Source organism: Notamacropus eugenii, chromosome 6, assembly GCF_028372415.1.
Source record: "Notamacropus eugenii isolate mMacEug1 chromosome 6, mMacEug1.pri_v2, whole genome shotgun sequence".
Classification (NCBI taxonomy): Eukaryota; Metazoa; Chordata; class Mammalia; order Diprotodontia; family Macropodidae; genus Notamacropus; species Notamacropus eugenii.
The window spans coordinates 338,946,372-338,970,240 of record NC_092877.1 but is presented as its reverse complement, the minus strand read 5'-3'; the positions used below and the strand labels follow the sequence as shown (position 1 = coordinate 338,970,240).

Sequence of the window (23,869 nt, the reverse complement as noted above, 5' to 3'; positions counted from 1 at the left end):
AGAAAAGGAGGCATCCTGGTCCACTACCTCTATTAGTTTTTGAGATTTTCATACCTACTGCCCACCAGGCCCTCACCTATCAATAGATAAGGACAACTGGAACCTAGAACTCTTACTATTTCATTTTCCCTTCAGTAATTCCTATTGTCCTTGAAAACTGTGATTGCTTTGAATAAAGGGACTGTCTTGCATGTGTTTATGATTGTGGCAATAGAAATTAATAAAAGTAGACTAAGGCTCAAAATTTATGAGCCTTTAATAACAGCAAAGCTGTTACAAAGTAGCTCCAAACAGCTGTCTCTGTTCAGCCAAATGGTTCCAGGGAGTGCTGACTGACTTTTAGCAGCAACTGCTCCTGTTTCTTCCAAATATTCATGCCAGTTAAAGTTGGGATCTTTCATGTTTGACACTTCATCTGAATTATATTCATCATTACCATTGGCTGGACTGTTACATTTCTCCGGTGACAAATGTGAAGTCTCTGGCATGTTGGAAACCAAAGATACACTGCTCTCCATTCAAAGAAAACTATCTTGTGCTCCCTATTTCATCCTGTAGAAAGAGTTTCTTTCACTTCTCCACTCACACCCAACTCCACTCGTGAAGTTTGCAGACACATGGAATCATGTTGAGTAGTAGGGGCAGCTAGGTGGTGCAGTGGATAGAGCACCAGTATAGGAGTCAGGAGGACCTGAGTTCAAATCTCACCTCAAACACTTGACACTCACTAGCTGTGTGACCTTGGGCAAGTCACTTAATCCCAACTGCCTCATCCTAGGTCATCTCCAGTCATCCTGATGAATATCTGGTCACTGGATTGAGATGGCTCTGGAGGAGAAGTGAGGTTGGTCATCTGCACAGCCCTCCCTCACTCAAAACAAAGTCAAGTGCAAGTCATGTCATCATTTCTCTGATGTCATGGTCTTCTTTAGCAATGAAGGATGAACACACACACAGAGATGTGTCTTCCTTCTGATTGACCTGACGGAGCATCATTTGGAACACCCCTGGCAAAGGTAAGACATTCCTGATTGGTAGGCATTTTGATGAGGAGGTGGGATGAGAGTCATCTCAAATAATAGGATTAGGCTGCAGACAATTGAGAGCACTCTGTAACTGCTTTGGTTGAATCTACTAGAATTTGGATTGAGTGGGTGGTGGCTGAGATTACAAAGGAATTTGTATTTGAGTTAAATGGATGGTGGGTGAGATTTACAAAGGCGGACTACACCAGTGGAGATGGTTGTTGTCTTTCCTTTTCCAAGAGGACCAAAATGACATCACTATGATAAAGTGAAGTTTCAGTGTGTCTGACTGGCTGATCAGACCAATATGAACTCCTAATGCTCTAACACAAGTTGAGCACAGATAATCCGTATGAATTTTTGGGTTGAATATCCCAAATTTGCACATCCTATGTTTACTTTGTGTTATCTCAATTTTTCTTTGCTCATAGAGCACAGTACCTTTTCTTACATGGGCATGCCATGCTGAGCAGTCCTGTGCCAATGTCTCCCATGTTGCACAGTCACTGTCAGATCCAAAGTTCTTGAGAGAGACCTTGAGCGCATCCTTGTATAGCTTCTTCTGACCACCATGCGATCGCCTGCCACATGTAAGTTGTCCATAAAATAGTCCTTTGGGCAAGTACACATTTTGCATTTGAACAACATGGCCAGCCCACTGGAGTTGTGCTCTCTGAAGCAGAGTTTGAACACTTGGCAGTTCAGCTGAAGAAAGGACTTCAGTGTCTGGTACCTTATCCTGCCAGGTGATCTTCAGAATCTTCCTAAGACAGTTCAAATGGAAGCAATTCAGTTCCCTGGCACGATGCTGGTAGACTGTCCATGTTTCACAGGCATTCAACAATGAGGTCAGCACAAGAGCTCTGTAGACCTTCAATTCGGTAGTCAATCTAATACCTCTTTTCTCCCAAACTTTTCTTCAGAGTCTCCCAAACACTGAGCTAGCTCTGGCAATGCATGCATCAACCTCATTGTCAATGTGCACATCCCTGGAAAGTATACTACCATGGTAAACTTATCCACAGCATTCAAAATATCTCTATTTGTTATAATCGATGGTTCCACATGTGGATGGTTTGGTGGTGAATGATCGAGCATCTGTGTTTTCTTGGTGTTAATTAGAACAAGCAGCAGAGAACTGATTCATATACTTTGTTGCATCTCAACTTCAGAGGCTGCATTGAGTGCACAATCATCTGCAAACAAAAAGTCATGCACCAACACTCCCTCCACTTTGGTCTTGGCTTGTAGCCTTTTCAAATTGAAGAACTTGATGCTGTGTTCATCCTCAATGAAAGCATTTGAGAACATGGCTGAAAATATCATCCTAAAAAGCATGGGAGCAAGCACACAGCCCTGTTTCACTCAGTGGGTAACAAGGAAGGCAAGAGAGCATTGCCTACTATCCAAAACTCAGGCAAACATGCCGTCATGAATGCCTCCACGAGGTGGAGATACAAATTAAAATAATAGAATTGAGACTCCAATGATCAGAGGCCATCTGAGTAAAGGGTAGAGGTAATTACAAGATGGAAGCTGGGTGGCACAGTGGATGGACAGGCCCTGGAGTTAGGAGTTCAAAACCAACCTCAGATTCTTAATACCTTATGTGACCCTGGGCAAGTCACTTAATCCTGTTTGTCTCAGTTTCCTCCCCTGTAAAATGAGCTGGAGCGGGAAATGACAAACCACTCCAGTATATTTTCCAAGAAAACCCTAAATCAGGTCTGAAGAGTTGGACATTCATGACTAATCCACTAAACAACTACACCAATACAATTACAAGACAAAAGTTTGCCTAAAGTTTTAGGCAAGTTACATAGGTGAAGGGTGAAGTTACAAGGCTAAAGAGTTTAGACCCACATAGAGTGGGAGAATATTAAACCTATGCCAGCTTAAGTCTTAAAAATAGAATGAAAATAAATTTTCAGTTTTACATGATAGAGAAACAAACCACAGGAGAGAGTGAGATAATTTGCATAGGGATTGAAAAGTGTTCTTTGAATATTATATTGGGATGGCAAGACCCCCTACTCAAATTGATTATTCAGAGGCATCTCAAAGTGTTAACAGAAAGTTCCTTTATTCGATTCTGGAGAATTGGGGCAATCCTTTCACCAGGTAGTCTGGAGCAGGGCAGCTGAAGACAAAGGCAGAGCAGTGATACATATAGACCCTAATGCAAAAACCCCTCCCACCACTGACCATTATTCTCATTGGCTGAGAAATATGGTCTTACATTCTAGACACGAAATCTAGCCAATCCCTTTGAAATCTGGTCCAAATTCCCTCCCCCCTGTCTGTTACAAAGCCCCTGAAAATACACATCAGCATATGCAAAGGAAGCATTGAGAGTACATGCAAATGAGGTGGACCTGTTTGAGGACCACAGATTGCTCAGGCACATGCAAATTAGGCATTGAAAAGTTAGCGAGTTTTATCCAATCGTTGAGATCCTAATACACTACATAGCCTATATCCTTATATGGGAATTACTCCACTCTGAAGGCATTGTAACCTGAGCCTCTCGGTCTCCTTTACCCCCTGGGAGAGGAATTCACATTCTGAGATGTCTTCACTGAATCTATTCCACTCAGTTGTTTTCAAGGTTCTGACTGAGTTAACTTCAGAGGTTAACTCCCTTTGGTCCCAGGGAAGAAGGACCAGCCATTGCTGTAGCCCAAACTCTTACTTCAAGCTTCTTCTTCTAGAGCTGGAGGTGAAATGAAGGAATGATACCTCTTATCATCAGAGTCCAGACTAGGTAAGAGAAAAATAGAAGATAGAAGAACTGGGTAAGAAAATAGAAATGAATACTCACAAGATCTCTCATTTCTAGGGAGCTGGGTGATACAGTGGATAGAGTACTGGGCTTACAGTCAAGAAAACCTGAGTCCAGATCTATTCTCAGATAAGTTTTGTCTTCCTCACTTTCCTCAACTATAAAATCGGGACAGTAATAGCACCTACCTCTCAGGGTTGTTGTAAGAATGAAATGAGATAACAATGTGTAAGGTGTTGGCATATAATAGGCACTTCATATGTACTGCTTTCTTGGCAACTAGATCACCTTTTAATTTAAACTTTGTTCATCCTTGGAGTGAGAATATCTTCCCCTTAATGAGTATCTTCTTGTGGCAATAAGAAAACAAAATAACTCAGTGAACCAAGTGCAATTATGAGAAGAAAACTTTTTCTTGATTTTATTTTCAAAACTGATGTGGGAAAGAATATTGAAAGAAAATATGGTACATAAAATATTGAACTAAGAAGACATTAAAATTCAAGAATTCCATTAAAATGTATGGATTTAGAATGTGGAGGAAAAAAGCTACAGAGTTATATGATTTAAATTTTTGATAGCTTTTGAAATGATCTGAGTGTATGAAGATCCCAAACCTCCAAGCCTTTGTCAGTTTGGTGAGTCAATGATTTGTTTGAATGATGATCAGTTTACTTAATGCATCAATCTTTTTTCTAATGAAAAGTAAGTATTAGAGAAAGATACCTAACAGGAAAGAACATAAGGAGGAGCCTCAAGCTTAATTCTCTATCTCATTAGCAACATTGGAACTGTATTAAGTATCCTGTACTCATCAGGAGTTGGTTATTCCCCTAATTACCAATCTTTCTAAACTTAAAATTCTAAAAACTTTCCCTTTATTTGCTCCCTGTCCTTTTATATATTTGGGTAAATTCTATTAAAAGGTAAAACCCATTAGCGATCAGTAATTTGATAGAATACTGAAGTGATCCTTCAGTTTACAACCTCATTATGTATTTAACTGATGACTCCTATCTTTATTAAGGGGACTGAGAACATCATAATGATGTTTATTTAGCCTAAAAAGATTATTTAAAATTGTCTGTGATGTGCGGCATTATGACTGGGCTCCGAAACAGGAATCTTGGATCTTGGGTTTCCCTTTTAATAGTAGTGTGACCTTGCACAAATCATTTGTCATCTCGAGTGTCAGTTTCTTCTTTGACAAAATGGAAGCAACAATCCCTCTTCTGTCTATACCACACAGGACTGGCACAGACAAAATGAGGATAGTGCAATTGATCCACGTAAGGTGGGGATTTCTTCTCATGGTACAGAGAATTACCTGGCTTCCCATGTCTTCTTGTGTCATTTTTGTCCATGCCCTCCCATAGATATTTCATAAAGGGTCTACATGCCAAAAGTCCATCAGAAAATAAACTTTTATTAAACGTTCAGTATATTCCAGCCATTGTGCTAAGTGTTGGGGATATAAATAAAGACAAAAGGCTGTCTCTGCCCTTGAGATACTCACAGTCTAATGGGGGGGATAATGTGAAACAACTAGGGATGGATAAAGTATATACAGGATAAATTGAAAATAGTCAAAGGAAGGAGATTGAAATTGACCTCTATAAATTCTTAAATTTTTTTTATGGATACCCAACTAGCAATCAGGCTGTTCATTTTTGTGCCTTGCTCTTCCTACCTTCCTAGCTTTTCTGATCTTACATTTCCTGTCTTTTCTACTACTGCTCAAGGGTAAGTCATAGTATCACTAAATCCCAGATTTGGAATCAGTTAATGGATTGCTCAACAAGCACCTATTGAACGCCGCTATGGGCCAGGCACTGGGCTAAGCACTGGAGATGAGATAATTCCTACCTTCAAGGAACATACATCATAATAGGAACAATGTCGTTGTTTGTCCTTTGTTTTTAAAGAGGACCAGTGACATCACAGGGTGATGTCTTGACTCATTGGTGAATCAGCAAAGTTGCACAAGTTGTCAGCCTTACTCACTCTTCTGGTCATTGACATCCAGTGGCAAGACAAAGTCTAGACAAAAGTCAAGACAACTGGTGATGGCCCAGGATGCAGGGGATTACTGTGGCATCTTCCATATCTGATCAAGTTCTAAGCTTTCCACAGCACCTGCTTCAGTTGCTTACATGGCCATCAGAACAAACTGTTCTCATTTGCTCATTCCACCAGAGGGAGTCTTCACATGCTTGGGGTAGATACTCCCTTAAGTCACCAGTGAGTTGCCTGGTTTGTTTAACAGGGTGTGGTGCTGGGCATTCTATACCTTCTTGGAGCCACAAGTGAAAGTTGAGTGCCAGGTAGACACCAAAGGTAGATAAGTAGGCCAGAAAGGGGCTCAGTAAGTCCTAAAACCAGAAGTGCTAGTCCTCCTTGAAGATCCCATTCACCCCAATAGGAACGAAACATATAGGGGACAAATGTCTAGGAAAAAGAGTTTTTATCTTCATAATGATGGTGATTGTGAATAAAACAGTAGGGCACTAGGTGTTACCCCATTGAGCAGCAAGAGTAGGTACTGGTTTGATTAAAAAAAATGTTCACAGATCAAAAAGAGTGTAGCTGTAGAAAGACATAATGGGTATGGATAGGCCAATGGAGGGGCAGCTAGGTCACAGTGGATACAGTGCTAGGCCTGGAGTCAAGAAGATTCATCTTCTTGAGTTCCAAACTGGCCACTGACATGAACTATGTGACCCTATGCAAGTCACTTAACCTTGTTTGCCTGTTTCCTTATCTCTAAAATGAGTTGGAGAAGGCAATGGCAAACCACTCCAAGATCTTTGCCAAGAAAACCCCAAATGGCTCCTGAAGAGTTGGACATGACTGAAAAACAACTAAACAGCAACACAGTTCATTGATAAGCACACTACCAATGGAGATTTGCACAGAAGTGATTATTGAAGTCATATGAATAGAAAAGGGGAGCCATCACAGGGTGATAGTAAAGCCCAAGCGCTCAGTCAGAACTGTGTACTCTTAAGATCAAAAGATCTAAAAGAAATGTCTTAGCATGTTAGATTTGGCCTTCTCTAGAGAATTTGCAATAGGACATGGGAAAGAGTTCCACAGCATAAGAAGGTATGGATGGGTTGGGAAGGAGTACCCACATTGGTGAGAAGACAGTGGCATCAGTGCATTGAAATTCAAAGGCGAGACTATTTCACTTGGTATTTATTAGCAAATATGGGTCTTCCCATCCTCTTGATCCATCGCACATATGACTGGCCAGTTTTCAGCCCTTCCATAACTAGGGTCTCTCTTCGTAAAGTATGACCATCTAGGCATCATAATGTGGATGAGTTGCACCAAAAGACATGTCAGCTCAGCAAAGGCATTTCTCATCTGAGCCACCAAGGACATTTATTTATTCAACAAATATTGCAATTGTTCATTTATTCCTTTAGACCAGGTTCATGATTTCATCAGTATTGAAAGTCTCCTTCTGCCAAAGAATATTTGTACCTGTTCTTCAGCTTGTAGTCTTAGAGCATTGCCTGGGGCCCTGAGAGGATGCATGCATGACTTGTTCAAAGTCACACAGCCAGTATGTGTCAACGTCAGTCCTTGAATCCCATATCATCCTCTTAGCTAAGACTGCCATGAAACATTGATTAGATGCTAGCAATATACTAATGACTGAGTTAGGTATTGGGAGGACAAAGACCAAAAAAATGACACTGTCCATGCTTTCAGGAAGCACTGCAATGGGAGTAGGTTTGTCACGAACACAGAGACGTATAATTCAAAGTGGGACATAATAAAGGCAATTAGGGGGGAAAGATTTCATGTTTCCCCTTCAGGCACTTCCAATGAGTGAGTTAAGTTACCTTTAAAGTCTTTGACCGTGATATTGATTCTTTAATGTGAGGGTAAAAGTCTTAAGGGTATCTCAAGATATGACCAGATGTAAAAATAGCCCCTGATTTATGTCACATTGCTTTCCACCCACATCATCTAGCCCCTGCATACCACCCCTAGGCTAGTTGCATATGATTTCTGATTATACCCCTTCCATGGAAGGTTGGTGGTTATTTATGACAAGTCATTGTTGAAATTCCTGGGCAAAGAGTTACCAAGGCTCCCTCCAGCTACAACAGTTGTAAGCTGCCTGGTAGTTTGGTAGGTGTTCTGTACCCCACACTGAAATACTGCTATTTTTCATTTCCTAGATCTCTATTTAGCCATTACTGTTGGAGACTTTCTCTGAGGCTAAGTAGAGGGGCCCCAAGGCATAATGACGCAAACTTCACTCAGAGCTGAAATGAGCAGTGTTCTCCCAGGGAACTCTTTCAACAAGGCTTAGAAACTTATTTAATGTCCTCCTTATTTTACAGTGTTCTAGCTGTGTTCCAGAAACAACCATTCTGGGCTTCTTCAAGCTGGCTTTGCTGTACTGGGAAAATAGCCAAGTGATCCTTCCCCCCTTCCCCCTGCTGTCTCTCTATTCATTGGTTCTAAGCCCCATTCTGGGTTTACAGCCAATTTAGCTGTCCTTGATCAGGCCAAAAGGCTTAATTGACTCAGTCCTGGAGACTGAATGAATTGATGGAACATTTCATTACAGGAGAACTGATTTCCGAGGCATGATGGAAGAGAATAAACTGGGGTGCTCTCCTTTTCTTTCTTTCTCTCTCTTTTTGTCTCTGTCTCTCTCTCTGTCTGTCTATCTGTCTGTCTCTCTCTCTCTCTCCCCCTCTCTCTATCCCCCTCACTATATATGTATACGTGTGTGTACATCTATATCTATCTATCCAAATACACACACAGAACTATTTGTGACCAAATAAAGTGAATTTCGTGGCAGACAGCTGCAATCATATTATTTTGACTGAATAATACGATTTTTTAAATATTAAGACTACAAATGGGAGAAGGCTGAAGCTGGCCTTGATAGTTACTAGTTCTGTAACCATAATATTAGTTAAGAAACATCCAACCTAACCCCTCCTTTCCTCTCCCCTCTGCCCCTTCTCCATGCATGTTCAGTTGATTTTTCTGTAAAAGTTATTAAGAATGAACTCCAGACAGTTGGCTCAGGGTACCAAGGGCTTAGGAGCTGATGTGACTTCTGGGTTGCTGTAGTAAAAATAGCCACAAGGGCCTCAGTCTGGCGCTGAGGTTGGGCTGATACACCACAATGAACAACTCAGAGGCAAGGGAGCCTCCTTCAGATGAATCTCACATTGTACTTAATGCCTCTCTTTATTAAATAGTCTTCTCCTACATAAATCTCCTTTTTTTAACTGTTACATGACCAATGAGTGTCTCATTTTAGGGTATTATCAAACCTGAACTACAGAGGGCTGTCCTCACTCAGGTCTATTTCATAATGCACCAGGAAGTCTGAGTCCCAGTTAGACCTTTTTTACCATAGGGACAATACCCCTACCTCCAACTCACTGGGTTACTGTGAGGATCAAATGTCATAGCCTTCGAGCCAGAAGGTACCACAAAGATCATCTAGTCTGACCCCAACCTCTTATAGATGCAGTAGCCTCAGGGAAGAGAAGTCATTTTCCCAAGGTTATATAGATAAAAGACATCAAAGGGAGGATATCCTTTGTCTGTTTTAAAGCACCCTATCAACGTGAGAAGCAACCGTAGTTCAGATAATTGCTATCTGTGTGAATTTGTACAAAGTTTAGCTTTAATGAACCTTGTAATCGTCAGCTGAAAGGGGCTTTCTCTATCTCACAGGGTTGTTGTGAAGAAAGTGCTTTGTAACTAGTCAAGTCCTTTGTAAATGTGAGTTGTGATGATGGTGTGAGGATTTGAGATACTTATACACAAAATCCACAAGAGTACCTATGACCAATGTCAGAAGATGGAACTGTGGACTGACAGGTAAGCACAATGCATATTTTATTCATTGATTTTGACTTATTCTTTTTGACCCCAGAAGGTAAAACCAGAAATAGTGGATATAAGTTGGAAAGAAATAATTTTCAGCTTGATTTTAAAACAACAGTCATTAGAGCTGTCTAAAGGTAAAATCAGCTGCTTCTGAAAGAAATGGGTTTCTCCTCATTGCAAATCTTCAAACTGAGGCTAGATGGTCATTTGTCAGGAATGTTATACTGAGAATTCCTTATTTGGCATGAGTTGGGATAAATGGCCACTGAAGTCCCTTCCAACTCTTAAATTCTGTATTTTCTGATTCTATGACTTCATTGTGATTTTGCAATCATGAGAAAGAGCCTATGTATTTCAATTTCTCCATTTGTAATAGATAATTGCTTGCCTTTTACCTGTAGAGCTGGCCAACTAGCCAAACTCTTCCCCTTCAATACCCTTGCCTCTCCCTTTTAGGTAGACAAGGCTAACCCCATCACTCCCTCCGACCCCAGGACAATATCAGATTCTTCTTAGCAGAATCCCATAATCTGGAGCTTGATCTTCCCTTTCCTTTCCATAAAAACTTTCCCCTCTTGAATATCACTCCCAAACTGTTTGACTCCTAACAGAATTCCCTTTGGGAAAGTGATCCAAAGAACTAATCCACACTAAGATATCAATGACTGGCATAGTCTTACCTTGGCCCTACGCAGGGTCATCTGTATTTTGAGGAGATAACTAACTAATCCCAAAGGAACCAATCTCTCTATAAATACTTGTTTAATATTTACCACACAAGTCCCATCTATTTTAGAGATTTGGGATGAATTTTTTCTTTTTTTTGTAATTTAATATTTTCTTTTATCCCAGTTACATGTACAAATATTTTTAAACATTTGTTTTCAAAATATTTTGAGTTCCAAAGAACCTCTCTTTTCAATGTAGTGAAATTAAACAACACTGGAGTTGAAGCCTGAAGTCCTCAGTTCAAATCCCAGCTCTCCTATTTACTGAAGTAATTTTGGGGGGAAGTCTTTCTTTCTGGCTCTCAGTTTCCTTATCTATAAATTAAGGAATTTAGAATGGGTAATCTCTAAGGTTTTTTGCAATCTGCAACTTATTACATGTCAAGGGTGATTCCATGTCTTTCTGAATCCAAGTGGGACATGCTGTCCACTATATCTAGCTGCCTCTTGCATCCAAACAGTAGGAATTTGGGGAACTTTGTCAAATTCAAGGGCTATTTGGAGGCTGAAGAGGGACTTTCAGAGCCCTCCCAAATCATACTCTGTAAGCCTCTACTGCCTCTGCCCATAAAAGTGTATCCTTGATTTTAGTCAGGTCAAGAGGAATAACTAACTTTGGTAAAATGCCTTGAATCTTTGGGCAAGGGAAGTCATATGCTCATAGTCAGTATCAATGATTACATCCCATAACCTGACTCATCAAAAAATTAGAAGGCCAGCATGCCAAATGATTTATTTTTTAGGAAACTTTTAAAGAAATGACTTGGCAGTAACTTAGAGTTTCACATTAGGGGCACACTGGCAAGCCTAGAGAAAGTTCAAGTTGAGAGAAAGGCAAACAACAGGTGTGTTACATGGTGCATTGGATTCAGCCAAAGGCTGCCTCTGCTGGCTTGTTCTTGTTCCAGGGTGACTGTGGTACTGGCTGGTTTGTTTTTTTTTAAATTGGTTGCACAGACATTTGTATTTCAGTGTGTGGATCTCCCAACAAAAAGGTGAATATCTCACCATTTCTTCCTCTGTATTTCCAGGTCTTATTAGCAGAGTACCTAGCACTCCGTAAGGGCTTAATCGCTGAGGTTGGTGGTGGTGGTGGTGGTGGCCCTTCCTTCTGAAAGAGGACCAAAACATCTAGAAGGTAATGTCACGACTTGCAAGTGAATTGGATTTAAGTGAGACTGGGCTGTGCGAAAGTCGCTTATGAACTGACTGACTGTCGTACTGCATAGCCAGTACTGTCTCTAGGACCCTGGCTGCTGTGTGGTCAGTAGTTTGGCTTTTATGTGCCTCAGGCCATTCCTATGACCTGACTTCAAATAGCTGCTCAGACACTTACTACCCATGTGTCTCTGGGCTGCCTGTTTTACCTCTGAGCCCGAGTCTCCTCACCTGTAAAATGAAGGGGCTTCTCAACTGTAGAATGATGATTTTTACCTTTCAGGTTTGTTGTCAGGATCAAAGGAAATAATATTTGTAAAGTGCTTATCACAATTCCTGTTAAGTGTTAGGCACTTACTGAATGCTCATTTCTTTCCTTCCTTCCAAGTTGATAATCCTATCATCTATTAAAGCAGAAAAGAGCTACCATCTGCCGCAGTGCATTGAGGGGTTTGTTGTTACAGGGAAGGTAGGTTGCTCAGTGGATAGAGTGCTGAGACTGGAGTCAGGAAGACCTTAGTTCAAATCCAGCCTCAGATACTTACAAGCTATGGAACTCTGGGCAAGTCACTTAGCCCTGTTTTTCTTCATTTCATTATCTATAAAAGTGAAATGGGAAGAGAAATAGCCAAACCATTCCAATATTGAACCATTGTTCGGTGTCTCCCCAAAGTCTTGATTAGGATTCTTCATCCAATTATCCTCTTACATCTATCTATTCACTGTACTAGTTTGCTTTTTTTCTTTGATTACGTTCATAAAGACTTTTCCCACTTGTTTTGTCTGGTCTTAATTCTATTATTGTACTCAATCACACTTTTGCAGTTCAGTTATTTCAGTTGGGTCTCACTCTTCTTGACTCTCTTTGGGGTGTGCATGGCAAAGACACTGGAGTGGTTGGAGGGATCACCCTAACATAGTACAGTTTAGATAACCAGACATTTGGGTTGCTTCAAGTTTTTTGTTTGTTTCATTTTTGCAATTACAAATTACGTTAGTATACAAATCTTTAAACACAGTTTGTTTGTTTTTTAAAGTCGTAGCAGAAGCAATGTAACCTAGTAGGTAAAGAAGCCTGGAAGACTTTGAATTACAGCCCGACACATCCTGGCTTGGTGACCCTGGGCAAACCACTTAACCTTCAATGTTCTAGGTATAGTGCTTCTTAAACTTCTTAAACCCCATCTGAGGATCAAGAAAAATTTGACAACAGTAAAAGTTTCCTGAACCCACAATGACCAAAAATTAATTAAAAATCAAATGTGTGATGAATCTGAGGTATTTCTGGCAGAGCTTGCCCGTGTTGTATAGGCAGCCTTGGTTCTGAACACACAGCCCTCAGGCCATGCAATGCCAGGTCCTGAGTGGAAAAAGTTTAAGAAGCCCTGCCTAGGACAGTCTCTGAGACTCTAAATTGCAGACATGCTGATTCCTATTAGTGGCTCAATATTCTGATTCCTATTAAGTAGCCCAATGAGTTTTTCACCTGGAGTTCCATTTACCCTACAACCAGTCTAGCAATGAGCCTCTTCTGTCCATAGCTAGACTGGTCCTCAGACCACAGGCATACATACAATCCACCAAAGGGGCCCGTCTTTCCCAGTCTGGACCTGCCAGGGTTACATTCCACTGACGTGGCTGCAAAGAAGTCAATGTCTCCCTGCCACAATGAGGCATTGGAGGAGTCCCTTAGGAAATTCAAAAAGGGTTAACAAGTGTTAGCAAAGTATTGATTTAGAGCTGCACAGACACACCTTGAAGATATTACAGGTTTGGTTCCAGAGCGCCTCAATAGAACAAATATCACCATAAAGTAAGCCACGCAAACGGTTTTGCTTACCCAGTGCATATAAAAGTTATGTGTCCACTAATACTGGAGTCTATTAAGTGTGTAGTAGTATAATTTCTAAGAATACAATGTATATACCTTAACTGAAAAATACTTTATTGCTAAAAATGCTAACCATGCTCTGAGCCTTCACTGAGTCATGTCTTTTTGCTGGTAGAGGGTCTTCCCTCAAGGTCGATGGCTGTTGACTGAGCAGGGTGGTGTTTGCTCAAGTCTGGGGTGGCTATGACAATTTCTTAAAATAAGACAATAATGAAGTTTGCCTCATTGACTCTTCCTTTCACAAAAGATTTCTCTGTGGCATGGGATACTGTCCAATAGTATTTTACCCACAGTAGAACTTTCAGAATTGGCATTAATCCTCTCAAACCCTACTGCTACTTTATCAACTAGGTTTATGTGATATTCTTCCATGTTCTTGTGCAGAGGAGAGGGAAAGAGATGGGGAGCAGCTGGTCAGTGGAACTGTCAGAATACACGCAACATGGATCAAGTTTGCCATCGTATACAGATGTGGTTTGTGGTGACCCAAAACAATAATAACATCAAAGATCACTGATCACAGATCACCGTAACACATAATAATAATAATAATAATAATAATAATAATAATAATAAAATAATAAAAAAGTTTGAAATATTGCAAGAATTACTAACATGTGACACAGAGACATGATGTGAGCCCATGATGATGGGAAAACGATAGACTTGTTCCATACAGGGTTGCCTCAATTTGTAAAAAAAAAAAAATTTAAAAACGCACATCTATGAAACGCAATAAAGCAAAGCACAATAAAATGAAGTTTTATCTATCTGTGTTTTGTTTCCACCATTAGACCTTAGGGCCAGGAAATGGTTTTGCCTTTTGTTTCATCCCCAGTATATAGCACAGTGCCTAGCATGGAGAAAAAGCTTCAGAACTGATTTTGCAAGAAGTAGTATTTTGATGGCATTCTCTGTAAGGAGTGATCCGTTAGGTCAATTGGTCTAGACGTGAATGCTGCATAACAGAAAGGGATAAATTTGATTTTGAAACCCAACCTGAATCTGATGTTCTTTCAGCCCTGGGGTCAGGAAGACAGAGTTTAAATCTGACCTCAGACATATAGTAGCCATGTGACTTGAAGCAAGTTACTTGACCTCTGTCTTCCTCAGTTTCCTCAACTGTAAAAGGAGATCATAATAGCACTCCCTCCACCCACACCCCCAGGCTTGTTACAAGTATCAAATGAGATAATAGTTGCAAGATATTTAACGCAGGGTCTGGCACAAAGTAGGTAGTTAATATGATTTGATCCCTCCCTTACCTCCTTCATCAGAGCAATGACCTTTTGGTGGGACTAAAAAGATTCAGAAATCAAGGAATCAAAGTAGCAAATGGCTTCCCTTTCCCCCAATCTGATAAGAATTAAATACAGAAGAAATTATAAAAAGAAGGCTCAGAAAGGGAAGGATGGGCTCAGAACTACCAGTATGTTCTAGAACACACAGGGAAAGGGACTAGAACCAGGCTTCAACTGGTATAGGTCATTTCTGGTAAAGGAAAGCCCCCTCCACCCAAGTAGCTCAATGAGTTCTTAACAATTACGGTCTTAGAGAGCTGCCTGGAACATTTGGCCATGGGTCCCACAGTCAGGATGAGACAGATCTTCCAGGTGATAGACCAGTGCTCTCTCCACTATGCCACACTACTTTGCAATGTAAGAAATAGAAATTAAGAAGTTCAGCAAAACAGAACTTCTAATCACAGAAGCCCAGTTTCTTAAAAACTCTAAAATAGATTCCATTGAATAATTACAAATACAAAATACCCTTTAACCAAATAAGATCAAATTGTCAATTTCATTTTTTCATCATGATCCAACTAATTAATATTTTTTGGACATGACTTGAAATTAAAATCTATGATGCTTTAAAAAAACTCTTAGAATTAAACCAAATGTAATTCAATAAAATGTTTAGTATGCATTGTACTGCCACTCATTCTGACAAGGACTATTGAGAAATATTAATTTTAAAATACATAGTTCAGAGATGCAGGATCATCTTTATTCATGAAATTATGTTCCCAGAAATAGTCTAGATTTAATTTACACAAATTGTGTTGCCCTGAATCCCTCACCAGCAATTATATCTCCTGGCTTCTGTCTTCAGTGATCCATAACAAATACCTTACAATCTATTACATAGATATTGTGTTTTATATCTATCTATATGTATATATACACAGTGTACATATATATACATATATATATATATATATATACACATATATTTTTACTCTCTGTGTAAGGGTAGAGGTGGGACCACGCTATCTTAACTCCAGTACCATAACTAGGTGAGAACATATCTCAATCAATTAAAAGAACTTAGACTAAATGTGAAAAGTCTTTGAACACAATTAGTTGAATTGAAGTAATTACAGACAAGTCATTTCTGATGGCCAGAAAATTTGGTCGTACCTCCAAGGAACATCTAGACATTATCAATCAAATCTAGAGGGGATCTATTTTCCAGAAATTGGAATGTCTGATTCCATCAAACATCACTGAGAAGGAACCATTTGAGAGGAAGGCAAGGTCTTATTTCCCTACCACCCCTCTTTGACCAGAGAACACTTTGCTTCTTCAAAGGGAATGGAGAACACTTAATTTTCCCATTGATGGGCCAGCATCTTGCCCTAGGACAGTCATGACTCCTATCTTCTCATCAGTGTCCTTAGATATTCCCAAGTCAGTTGATGGCAATATATGCATCATCAGAACCAAGAACAAACTGTACTTAAGGCTCTATAAGGAGCCCAACAAAGAGATTACATCATGTCTAAGGGTAACTTTTTGAGCATCCTATGAATAGGAGAAAAAGATTTCCAGCAGCCAGCAACTATGAGTTAGCCTTTTACCATGTGTTCATTTAATTTGAATCCATTCACCTCCAAACCCTGTATGTCCTTTGGAAAACATATTTTGTACCAATTGCCTTTCTGCATGACCTTAGTAAACACTCCTTTCTAGAAGCTACTTAAAGCTGGCTGACTAGATGATTCTCAATTAATAATTTTGGGTAGAAGTACAGTGATATGGTCTTGAGACAATGGCATTAGGGAATCACTCCTGAGCCATCAGACGTATTCCCTGGAACTCAAGATGGGGAGAAGTCACCAGCCTAGCTCAGGGAACTCCTCTTTTCAGTGAGAGTAGGAATTAAGAAAAGGATCCTCAAGGCATATATGGTACATACATACATGCATACAGACACAAATATATATTTTCACATATATGTGTATATATTGTATATATTCTGAACTCAAGTTCAGATGAAATTGGATATGTCAAATGTAAAAAATAATCTATTTCAAAACAAAACCATAATGTTGGACATATATAAGTACACAGATGTATACATTTTGTTTAGTTTTGCATGATATCTTAAAGATAATTATGGACTAGGGTATAAAAATCTTTAAGCAAATGGAAAAAGGCATAGATATCAAACACATCATTTCCTGACAATAAGAGTTATAATCAATGAGTATTTGAAGAATTTAGATTTAAATGGAGATTAATATAATTCTAAAGAATGTATAGGTTAGAGACAAATCATAGACACAATAAATAATTTCATCAACTGAAATGGCAACAATGAAACAACATATTCAAATTTTTGGACACAGCTAAAGTAGTCTTTAAGTAAAAATTGTGTTTCTATATACTTTAATTAACAAGTAAAACTGAGGTTAAAAAAGCTGAGGTGACTTTCCCAGGGACAGATAATAAGTGTTTGAATTGAGAACCCAGCTCTTCCTGATTCTAAGACCAGTGCTCTATATCCTGTACCATGTTGGATAAAATAATGTACAGTGATAGAGACAGTAAAGAGTTGACATCTTTTCTTGAAAGAACCTATAAATTCAAATACCATACTCTTTATAATTTTCATTTAGAAGTCACCAAAGATCTCTCATATCCAACTTTTCTGAAATTATATTTAGGTACTTAATTTTCTTGTTTGTCTTTTTCTTAGATCTTTCTAAGTCTGAAAGGGGTAAATTAAAGTCCCCAACAATTAAACTTTACTTAGAGTCATTCAAGAGTATAATGGGCAACCTGGAGAAGTAGGAGGGCTTTCCTACCTTGGAAGTCTTTAAGCAGAGGCTAGATGAGTACTTGTCAAGTATATTATATTGGTGATTCATTTTGGACTAGATGGACAATGAGGAACCTTCCAAATCTCAAATTCACTGCTTCTGTGAAAAGAGGGAGAGAAAAGTACAGCAAAATCAGTTCATATATCAAAAAAATTTGATGCTATATGCAATGTTTCTCACTCAGTTCCCCACCTTGAATAAAGCATAAATGGCATGAAATCTACAAAAAAGTATGGGGTAATGGAAATTCGTCCTTCATATAAATAAAGTCCTTCATACTCTGACTTCAATCTACCTTTCCTGGTTTATTTCACATGACTTCCCTTCATGTGTTTCAAATTCTAACCCAAGTGGTCCACATGGGGTCCCCCAAACTCAGCATTCCCTCTCTCTATCTCTTAGAATCTCTTCAAAGCTCAGCTCAGGAGCTACCACCTAGGGGAATGCTTTCTGATCCCCCCAGGTGTTAGGGCCCTCTCCTATCTCAAACTGTCATACATGTGTTGTTCTGTTTATGTATTGTATTCTCCCAGCATAATATAAGTTGCTTGAGGGCTTGGCCTTTTTCATTTTGACTTTGTAACCTCAGAGTCTAGCACAGTACCCTACACATAACAAATAATTACTAAAAGTTTTTTGTATTATATTGCATAATAAATGCCTTCAGGCAAGGACCTTTATTATTAAAACAGGACTTAATATTTTTAGTTGTTGTAATAATAATAGTTAGCATTTAGATAACACATCAAAGTTTATAAAGCATTTTACAAATATTTCATTTGAGTATCACAACCATCCTCAAAATGGGTGCTATTATTATCCCATTTTACAGATGAGAAAACTGAGGTTGAGAGGGTTAAGTGAGTTGCCCAGAGTCACACAGCTTGTAAGTGTCTGAAGCAAGATTTGAATTCAGAATTTCCTTTCAAGTCCAATGCTCTATCCACTCTACCACTTAACTGCGAATATGTATATGTGTATACACACACATATTCTATATATATCCTATTCAACTCAATCATATATGTACACATATATGATATAAATATATGTGGAAAGAACATATATGTGTGTGTGTGTCTCTGCGCTTCTCATATCCCTTACAATGACCCCACATACAGTAGCTATTTAGTAAATATTTGTTAAATTGAATATAGAAGTTAGGGAGAGATGTTGAGAGGAAAAGGAGGAAGGGAAGAATAAATGAGGAATGGAAAACAAGATCTAATGAGATCCCTGAACATTTCCTAACAGAATATGGCTGGGGTACAGTGATGACCTTTGTTATCAATGCCAATTCAAGGTGATGAGTTCATCTCTTCTGCTACCTGAATGTTTCAGTAAACATATTTTAAATTATTAACCTTTTCCATTTTCCATCAGGCTGGTTTGATTTGCAGCCATTCACATCAGATGACAACAATCCTGATGGATGGTCATTCCTTGACACGTGTCCCCTCACCTTGATCTGTGCACCTGAGACCTAGCATTTATCAGTATTACCCAAGGAGCTGTCCTTGCTTAAATAAATTAGAATAACCTGGTCCCCTGGCATTTACTGAACAGGGCACAAGCGTAGAACACTTACAGGGAGGGGAAGGAATTGAAAACGGCCAAAAGAACATGCTAGCTATACAGGACATCCATTTCATTTAAAGTATGAGACAGAAAAGAAGATAATAAATCTTGAGAAAGCTCTGACAGGCCAGCAAGTTTCCTCCTTGATGGATGCTGCTCTGCAGTGACTCCCTGGGCCCTTGGTTGTGATCAAGCTTTCATTCAAAAAGCTCTTCTTGCGTCACAAAGGGTGTTTGATACTCATGCCAATCTTCTAAGGTAGGTAGTATAAATCTTTATTTTCTCCCATTTTACTGATGAGGTAATTGAGCCTTGGAGAACTAAATAACTTACCTAGTAATATGAGTAATACAACTAAACACAGGATTTGATGACCCAAGCCCAAATCCTAGCTCTGGCTGCCATTGGACAAGCCCCAAGAGCCTGCTCCATTTGCTCTTTTGTAAAATACTAATATATAGAAATTTAAGATTTGCTAAGCACTTTTACATTATTTGGTCCTTGCAACAAGCCTGGGACTTAAGTATTATTATTATACCATTTTATAGATGAGGAAACTGAGGCTGAGAAGGTTACATGATTTGCCCAGAGTCACACAACTGAATAAGGTTCTGACATAGGTTGGGAATTCATAATCAACCCTTAACAAATGCGTGTTGAATTTAATTGAATTGAACCAATCTGCTGGAGTAGGATCTGGTAGCAAGGTCCCTTTCCTATTATTTCTCTATTTCTATTCATAGTTCACATTTTTGCAGTCATTCCACCTCAACATCTTCATATCATTTTTGGTTTCCTCTTCACTCTCTGCATCCAAGGAGTTCTAAGTCCTGCCCTTAGCTCTCATTCCATTCCTTTCTGCTCATAATGCCTGCACTCTGATTCAGCCTCTCATCATCTCTCACCTGGACTATTGCAATAGCCTCCTAACTGACCTCCCAGCCTCTGGTCTCTCCTCCTTCTCCAATGTTTTACATGTTTCTTAAGTAATCTTCCCAATGCACAGTTACAGTCATATCATTGCCATACTCCACTGTCTGCTGAATAAAACACACATTTCTTAAACTGTCCCTCAACGATTCCCAACAATTTGGTTCTGTCCTAACTTTTTGGCCCCCTCTCTCACTATTCCCCTTTATGTACTTGGCATGCTGGCCAAACTTAACTCCTGGCCAGCCTGTCACCTTGTTATGCCCTCTCCTGCCTCTGGGCATTTCTTCTTGCTTTTATATACCAGCCTAAAATCTCTGCCAGCTGGAATTCTTTTTCCTTCAAGGCCCTGCTCAGGTGCCATATCTTCCATGAAGCCTTCCCTTTCCCAGCCAGCAGTGATCTCTCCAACCTAAAACATCCCATTCATACATTCACTCATTCATTCATTCATTCATTCAAGAAGCAAATATTTATTAAGTAGGGAACATGCTGAGGGACTAAGCTAATCACTGGAGATACAAAAGCAAAAAGGACATTTTTCCTCTCCACAAGGACCTTATTTTCTATTGGGGAAAATGAACAAGCACACATAAGTAAATAGAGAAAAGTCAAAGTCATGGGGGAGAGAGAAGTCCCAACAATTAGAGGCACACAGAAAAAAAAGCCATTTGTAGGAGATGGGGCCTGAGCTGAGCCTTGAATAGGTATTCCAAGAGGCAGAGATGGAGGGAGAGTCACGTTAAGGCACAAATCACCACCATCTACATCCCATTCTGGGGGATTTTTGTCTGGGCCCTTCTGATGACCCTCCACGAAGGATCCAGCCAATATTCTGGAGTCCTTGCTGGAGAATCTCACGTGGAGGGCTTGCTCTCTGGGTCATCAAGGCTTCAGCCAGCCCACAGGGTTGCAATGAAATCAGCGGACCACATATCTCCTCAATAAGCTCACGTGCTGCTGCCTTTCAGAAGCCAGGAGGATCCTGGGTCTGCACTGGTCACCTGGGATCTCATTAAGTTTGAGGAGAGGTGATGGATTTACTCTACCCATTGAGGTGTCTCTTCATGCCAGGCTGCCAACTGGTCCTGGGCACACCACTGCGCCAACAATGATGAATGAACACGAGGGGAACTAGGAAAACTCCCCAGCAGGTTGTTTACTTGGAAAAACCCTCCCTGCAACATGTCACTTTACCTCTTAGCAAAACAAATACATTCGCCCTAAAGAATAAGATGCATCAAGGCTTGGTGGTGGAAACTAGAAATGAAATCTCTGTAATTCTTAACGATTTGATGCTTCTGTGGCTCGGCACTCCCATTGATGTGGATCTTCACTGCCTCTGAGGCCTGGCCTTTCTAGTGTCCATCAGTGTCCTCCCATAAATACTGTGCAGGGGACTCATAGGCTGTGTGTCACAGTGGATAGAATACTGAGTCTGGAATCAGGAAAATCTACATTCACATGCAGCCTCACTTTCCTGGATGTGTGACCCTGGGCTAGTCACTCAACCTCTGTCTCAGTTTTCTCAATTGAACCTACCTCCTCCACATACATCATAGAGTTGTTATTAGATATTTTTTATATCTCTGGCACATAGTAAACTCCATATAAATACTTATTCCCTTCCCTTGAGATTTCAGCAATCAGTCCCTCACTGATGGTGATAATAATAGTTCATTTACAGAGGGTATCCCAGAAATCTTAGTGCAATTTAAAGGTGGTTGGTTTTTTTGTTTTGGTTTTTGTTTTTGTGTTTAGTTTTCAACATTCACTGTTATAAGATTTTGAGTTCCAAATTTTTTTCCCTCCCTCCCCAAGATGGCAAGCAATCTGACATAGGTTTTCATGTACAATTATATTAAACATATTTCCACATTAGTCATGCTGTGAAAGAAGAATCCAAACCAAAGGGGGGAAAGTGTTTTACATTGTGTGTGTGTGTGTGTGTGTGTGTGTGTGTTGGATAATTTCTTAAAATTCTTTTTCAAATTTATTTATTTTTAGTTTTCAACATTCATTTCCACAAGATTTTGAGCTCCAAAATTTCTCCCCATCTCTCTCCTCCTCCCACCCCAAGACACTATGCATTCTGATTACATCTTCTTCAAATCTGTACTCTCCTCCATCATACTCCTCCATTCCGTTATCCCCATCTCCTCTATTTTCTTGTAGGGCAAGATAGATTTCTATACCCCATATCTATATTTCTTATTTCCCAGATGCATGTAAAAACAATTTTTAACATTTGTTTTTAAAACTTTGAGTTCTAACTTCTCTCCCGTCCTCCCTACCTACCTACCCCCACTGAGAAGGCAAGCAACTCAATATAGGTTTTACATGTGTAGTTATGCAAAAGAGTTCCATAAAAGTCATGTTGTGAAAGACTAACTATATTTCCACCATTCTATTCTGTTGTCCATTTATTCTGTTCTCTCATTTGACCTTGTCCCTTCCCAAAAGTGTTTACTTTTAATTACTCCCTCCTCCCATTTGCCCTCCCTTCTATCATTCTCCCCACACCCCATTTATCCCCTTCTCCACTACTTTAATGTAATCTAAGATAGATTCTCATACCAAATTGAGTGTGCATATTATTCTCTCCTTAAGCCAAATATGATGAGAGTAAGTTTCACTTTTTCCTGCATACCTCCCCCCTTTTCCTCTCCATTGAAAAAGCTTTTTCTTGCCTCTTTTATGATAGAGAATTTGCCCCATTCCATTTCTCCCTTTCTCCTCCCAATATATTCCTCTCTCACCCCTTAATTTTATTTTTTTAGATATCATGCCTTCCTATTCAATTCACCCTGTGCCCTCTGTCTATATGTATATAACCCCTCCAACTACCCAAATATTGAGAAAAGTCTCAAGAGTTACAAATATTATTTTTCCATGTAGGAATGTACACAGTTCAACTTTAGTAAGTCCCTTACGATTTCGCTTTCCTGTTTATCTTTTCATGTTTCTCTTGATTCTTGTGTTTGAAAGTCAAATTTTCTATTCAGCTCTGGTCTTTTCATTTCCCCTGAAGTATTATACTCAGTTTTGCTGGGTAGGTGATTCTTGGTTTTAATCCTGGTGGCTTTGACTTCTGGAATATCATATTCCAAGCCGTTTGATCCCTTAATATAGTAGCGGCTAGATCTTGTGTTCTCCTGATTGTATTTCCTCAATACTCAAATTGTTTCTTTCTAGCTGCTTGTAATATTTTCTCCTTGACCTGGGAACTCTGGATTTTGGCTACAATATTCCTAGGAGTTTTTCTTTTCAGATTTCTTTCAGGAGGTGATCAGTGGATTCTTTCAATATTTATTTTGCCCTCTGGTTGTAGAATATCAGGGCAATTTTCCTTGATAATTTCATGAAAGATGATGTCTAGCCTCTTTTTTGATCATGACTTTCAGATAGTCCCATAATTTTTAAATTGTCTCTCCTGGATCTATTTTCTAGGTCAGTTGTTTTGCCAATGAGATGTTTCACGTTGTTTCACGTTGTCTATTTTTTCATTCTTTTGGTTTTGTTTTATAATTTCTTGATTTTTCATAAAGTCATTAGCTGCCATCTGCTCCATTCTAATCTTTAAGGAATCATTTTCTTCAATGAGCTTTTGGATCTCCTTTTCCATCTGGTCAATTCTGCTTTTTAAAGCATTCTTCTCCTCATTGGCTTTTTGGATCTCTTTTGCAATTTGGGTTAGTCTATTTTTTAAAGTGTTATTTTCTTCAGCATTTTTATGAGTCTCCTTTAGCAAGCAGTTGACTTGTTTTTCATGATTTTCTTGCATCACTGTCA

General features: G+C 39.4%; 1 long non-coding RNA gene across 4 annotated transcripts in view; it reads left to right on the top strand.

Moving 5' to 3' along the window:
* The first annotated feature begins 3,121 nt into the window (after window positions 1–3,121).
* The window catches only part of LOC140510027 (uncharacterized), a 111,311-nt gene continuing 90,563 nt past the window's right edge, over window positions 3,122–23,869 (top strand). For 2 of the 4 annotated variants that reach the window (XR_011969056.1, XR_011969055.1), the window contains exons 1-3: window positions 3,122–3,789; window positions 9,532–9,678; window positions 11,447–11,553. This is a non-coding gene — a long non-coding RNA (uncharacterized lncRNA). Of the gene's footprint in view, window positions 3,790–9,531; window positions 9,679–11,446; window positions 11,554–12,610; window positions 14,222–23,869 lie in introns of those variants that run through there. The other 2 variants (XR_011969058.1, XR_011969057.1) reach the window with 2 other exon arrangements.